Raw genomic sequence first — 6,000 nt, forward strand, 5'->3', positions numbered from 1 at the left:
TTTAAATTTCTTTAAAAGATTTACAACATACTTTTCTTGTGAATTAAAAATTTTCCCTAGAGATTGCTTTACTTAAATGCCGAGATAATATCTCATTAAACCAAGATCTTTCATTTTGAATTCTTTCATCATAACAGCCTTGAATTTTACTACCATATCTTTACTTGTTCCTACATATATTAAATCATCAACATAAAGATAAACTATTAAAAATTCTTCTCCCTTCTTCTTTATATAAAATGATGGTTCAGATTGACTTTTTTCAAATCCATTATGATGGAAATAAAGATCAATTTTGTTGTTCCACACTCTTAAAGCATGTTTTAATCTATAAAGAGCTTTATAAAGTCGGTCAACTTTTTCATCTTTTCCTCTTAATTCAAGTCCTAGAGGTTGTTGGACATATACTTCTTGCAATTCTCCATTAAGAAATGTTGACTTAACATCAAGTTGAAAAATTAGCAATTGAAGTTGTACAGATAAGGGAAGAAAGATTTTGATAATTTATATTATTGCAACATGCATTAACATTTTTGTAAAATCAATTCCAAACTGTTGTAAATAGCTTTTAGCAACAATTTTAGCCTTATGCTTCTAAATACTGCCATCTTTATTGTATGTGATCATGAACATCCATTTTAATCTCATTGTCTTTTTTTAGAATAACTAGCTTCCATATCTAATTCTTTTCAATACTTGTTATCTCCTCATTTATAGTTTTCCTTCATTATTCCTTTCTTACTGCTTCTTTAAAATTCTGAGGTTCACCTGAAAAGAAAGCAACATGACAAGAGTTATAAATGTCAATTAATGGACAAACCCTCTTTAATATATATTCTAAGTCTGATTCGTCATTAGAACTTGATGAGCTTCCTTCATTATGAGGATTTGAACAAGTTCTATCTTGAGAATTGGAAACATTATGTTGTTTTGGAGCTTCAAATAACTCTAGTATTGTTTATTTTGGATTGACTAAATCTTTCCATTTCCAAGCAGTAGATTCATAAAAATAACATCTTTGAACAGAAGTAACTAATCCTTTTTAGGATTAAAAAGTTGAAAGCCTTTTGATTCATCATGATAGCCAGTCAAGATAAGTTTTTCTCATTTCTCATCAAACTTGTCTCTGCTTTGAAAATGAATAAGAGCATACACAATACTACTGAATATTTTAAGATGACTGACATCAGGCTTTCATTTATGTCATACTTCAAATGGAGTTTGATTTTGAACTGTCTTTGTTGGAGATATATTGAGAATAAGCTGCAGTGTTGATAACTTAACCTAAAATTTATTAGGAAGTCATTACCCTTTTAAGATGCTTATTGTCATTTCTTCAATAATTTTATCATTCCTTTTTACAACTCCATTCTACTGTAAAGTATGTAAAGTATGCCAGACAATAAGATGCCTTTGAACACCATTCTCTTTGCAATAATCAAGAAAAAGGCTTATAAATAAACTCTCCTCTATGATTTGTCCTTAAGGTCTTCATCTGGCACCTATTTTGTTTTTCTACAAGAGCTTTAAAGTGTAAAAAGACAGGGAAAGCTTCTGATTTTTTATCAAGAAAATAAATCCAAATTATTATACAATAATTATCAGTAAAGAATAAGAAATATCTCTTATTACTCATAGATGGAGTTCAAGAAGGGTTATAAATATCTGCATGAACTAATTTAAGATGTGCATTGACTCTCTAAATAGTCTTTAAAATAGGAAAATGATGTTTTTTTCATACACACATCCTTCACAAATCTCAGCTTAGTTTTGGATAAAAGGAAGACCAAAAACCAGATTATTCTACTTTAACAGTTGCAAGTCATTATAATTCAGATACCCATATCTTAAATGCCAAAGATGAGATTCATCAATATGTTCACTTCTCGTAGCAACATTATGAATTGATTTCATGTTAAAAGGAAAAAAATATTATTAAAATTTATTTTGACAAGTGTTATTCTTTAATTTTTCTTTTTATTATAAATCTCACATTGTTTTTCATAAAAAATTAGCTTATAACCTCTTATCATAATTTTTCTTACATTTAATAAATTTTGACCAACTCTAAAAGAGTAAAACACATAATGAACACATTTTTTATTACCTTTATTTGAGTGGATTGCAACATCACCTTTTTATTTGATTTCCACCTTTTTGTTGTCACCAAGTTTAATATCAAAAGAAAACTCTTCATAAAGAGTTTCAAAGTTTAAGCGATCACCAATGATGTGATGACCATAACCACTATCAAGATATCAAATTTCTTCTCCCTTGTGTTCTGTATTCATGCAAGAATAGAACAAATGATCTTCATCCTTCAAAAAATTTGTTGCATTGTTCTCTTCTCTACCATCTATATCTTTGTGCCAACAATTTCTATTAGAATGAGAGGAATTTTTACATCTAGTACATTTGAAGAAACAATCTCGAGTTTTATGACTAGTTCACTTATAAATAATACAAGATGAATTACTGGCTCCTGTTAGCTAAAAATCTGTTTTTCCTCTTTCTTTACTTCTACTTCTGCCTCTGCAATGATTCTAACTTTCACTTGCTCTTTTATATGTTTCTTATCTATCTTTCTTCTCTCTAATCTTGATGAAATCTTATTGCCTTCCTATCAAATTTTTTTGCTTTAATATGAAAAGCTTGTTCAATTGGTTGTTTGCTATACTAGTTTACTTTTTATTTATGTGCTTCAAAAGAGATCTCATCAATTCATGAATTGAAAGTCTTGACAGATTTTTTGTTTCTTCAATAACAACAACTATATGTTTAAATTTTTATGGTAAACTTTTAAGTATCTTCTCTACAACTCTTTTATCAGAAATATTGTTTCCACAATTTTTGATTTGATTGATGATTTTAGTGGTTCTAAAAGAGAAATCTTTAACCAACCTATTATCCTTCATTATAAGATTTTCAAATTCGCTCCATAGATTTTGTAGTTGAATGGAGATAACTTTCTAAGAACCCTATAATTCATTTCTCAATATCTTTCATACTTCTCTTACCTTCTTAATAGAGAAAATCCTAGGATAAATTGATTTGTTTATTCCTTGCTGAATTATTCTTAAGGCAGTCGCAGTTTTTTGCACATTCTGCTTATATTTCTTTGCATCTTCTTCTAACCAGGATGCAAAAGATCCTATCTGAGGTGGTTTTGCAAACCCTTGATCAACTAATGTCCACAAGTCTTATGAAATGAAGATAGTCTTTATCTAAGAACTCCAGTATTCATAATGATCTTCATCAAAGAAATAAATATGTGTAGTTATATAGGAGAAAGTAGAAATACTAGAAGAAAAAGCCATTAAGAAGAAACCTTGCTTTGATACCAAATTTGTTGGAAATAAACTATAAAAACAAAGAAAAAGAATGAAATTGATAAATGGTAAAGTTGCAACTCAATATCGTAAATGTTTCTGATTATTCTTTTCGATTTGATTACTTATAAAAACATAATAGAGAAGCCCTATATAACAAGAACTAAATTAATGAAATCTAGGAGCATATATAGACTTCCACAATCTAAAGAAAACCAAGAGAACATAGAGCCATAAAAGCTAACAATAAATGATATTGAGAATTATAAATTACACTTTAACACTCTCAACATAGAAAAGTCTTAACATTTTCTTGCATTTCCACATAATTAAACTCGACCGCAAAACTAACTTAGTTATTCGAAGATCTTTTAAATATACAAGGAATGATGTTTTGCAAGTTACCACATGTCGAAAATGACTTAATCTATCTTGCCACGAGGTACGCGAGAGTCGTCTAGCGATGACAGAGGCTCTTATCATACCTCCTAATGAGGGGTGTTGTGTGTTGGGAAGGGTTTTTGATTTAATCATAAAATTATGATTAATGTTCAGGAGTCGTCACCTAATATTATGGTCACTAGGAACCTATAGTCTGCGAGAGTATGGGTAAGGGACTGGTTGTGCAAAGAAAAGACGCGTCACCCCCAGTGCACCCTACCTAAGGTAAGCTGCATTGTTGTTTAATTATTTTTTTCTAAGTCGGGTTTCTATTTGTTGGTCTTTTCTAAGGTTTAAGGTAGATCTCTCTTCATAAGAAAGTCTATCTTATTGGGTTAAATCCTAATCGTTCTAAAGTCTGATTTTTAGCATCGTATTTCTACACCTTGTATCTTTAATAACTAAAGGTGTACTTTATCGTATAATTTTATAACCCATAAATATTAAAGTCTACATCTAGACCCTAAACAAAATTGAAATTTTTTTTTGACATGTTGGTCAAATCCTAATGGATAATCATAAACTGGTTACAATATCCAATTTTGGATTAAAAAAAATGAAAATGATGCAATTTTTGTTTTTTGCTCTTTTTTTTTATGAAAAATATGCTTGGAAAAATTTCAAGATTCGGCCATATGGAATAAAATATATTTTTTTTCTTTTTTTTTTTTAAAATGGAGATTGATTTAAAAAAATTTTGAGATTTAAAAAAAAATGTTTTGATTTTTTTAATAATTTCAGAGAAAACTATGTATTTTAATACCATATTTATATTTTACAGTATAAAAATACAAACCAATATTATACAAAATTGGTCGAAAAATATCCAAGAAAATCACAATTTTTTTGAATGATGTTTTTTGAAAATTTTTGGATTGAGAAAAAAAAAAGAGTCCATTGTATGAACAATGGACGTGGATTATAATTCAAGAAAGTCTACATCTAGACCCTAAAAAAAATTGAATTTGTTTTTTGACATGTTGGTCAAATACTAATGGATAATCATAAACTGGTTACAATATCCAATTTTGGATTTAAAAAAATGAAAATGATGCAATTTTTGTTTTTTGCTCTTTTTTTTATGAAAAATATGCTTGGAAAAATTTCAAGATTTGGCCATATGCGATAAAATATATTTTTTTTCTTTTTTTTTTTGAAAATGGAGATTGATTTAAAAAAATTGAGATTTTTTTTAAAAAAATGTTTTGATTTTTTTAATAATTTCAGAGAAAACTAGGTATTTTAATACCATATTTATATTTTACAATATAAAAATACAAACCGATATTGTACAAAATTGGTCGAAAAATATCCAAGAAAATCACAATTTTTTTGAATGATTTTTTTTGAAAATTTTTGAATTGAGAAAAAAAAAAGAGTCCATTGTATGAACAATGGACGTGGATTATAATTCAAGTCCTCTGTTCACATAATAGAGGCAGCGAAGAGGAGGAAAAAGAAGAAAAAGAAGAAGAAGAAGAAGAAGAAGGGAAAGGGGAGAGAGGATGGACAACTTGGCGTGGTGTTGGTCTAGCCAAGGATGATTGTATGCTGCCGGTGGTCACAGCAGTGGAGGCAGGCATCAACTACTGGAGGAAGAAGAAAAGGTTGCAGCGGAGAGAGAAACGCTGGAGGGAGAAAAGGGAGAAAGATTGCGGTGGTTGTGCCTATCGCCGATGAGGATTTGGGTTCGTGGGGAGGCTGAGGTCGTAGTGACTGTGCTTATTGCCGGTGAGGATTTGGGTTTGTGGGGAGGTTGAGACGCTGTCTGTTGGTGGAGGAGGAATGGTTTTGGGGGGGCTGCAAGGGTTGAAGAAGAAACGGGAGAGAGAAAGAAGAGAGAACGGTGGCTAGAAGAAAAAAAGGGGAGAAGCTGATTTTTTGGCTTATTTTGGACTCGATTTTTTCCACTCGCGGGCCATCAAATCCACCTCTATTTATATGTAGTGGAAAAGGGCAATCTTGTCTACTCTCAAGAAAAATTTCAGCCCTTGATTCAGATGAAAATGATCCTAATCGTTGGTTTAAAGTAGGCATGACACACTGTCAAATTGTCAAATTTGCAGTTGCAGACTGCCTGAGTTGGCCTCTTTGGGGTGGTACCACATCTGTTTATTTGCCAGTGAGTCGGTGCCGACCATACCTTAATGTAGAGGGATGTCTGGTGATCAGTTTCGTGCAAGTTTTGGCAAATTTGATGGACATTAAGTGCATTAAATGCAGCTGCAAA

The sequence above is a fragment of the Populus euphratica genome, unplaced genomic scaffold, assembly GCF_000495115.2.
Source record: "Populus euphratica unplaced genomic scaffold, PopEup_1.0 scaffold348.1, whole genome shotgun sequence".
NCBI lineage: Eukaryota > Viridiplantae > Streptophyta > Magnoliopsida > Malpighiales > Salicaceae > Populus > Populus euphratica.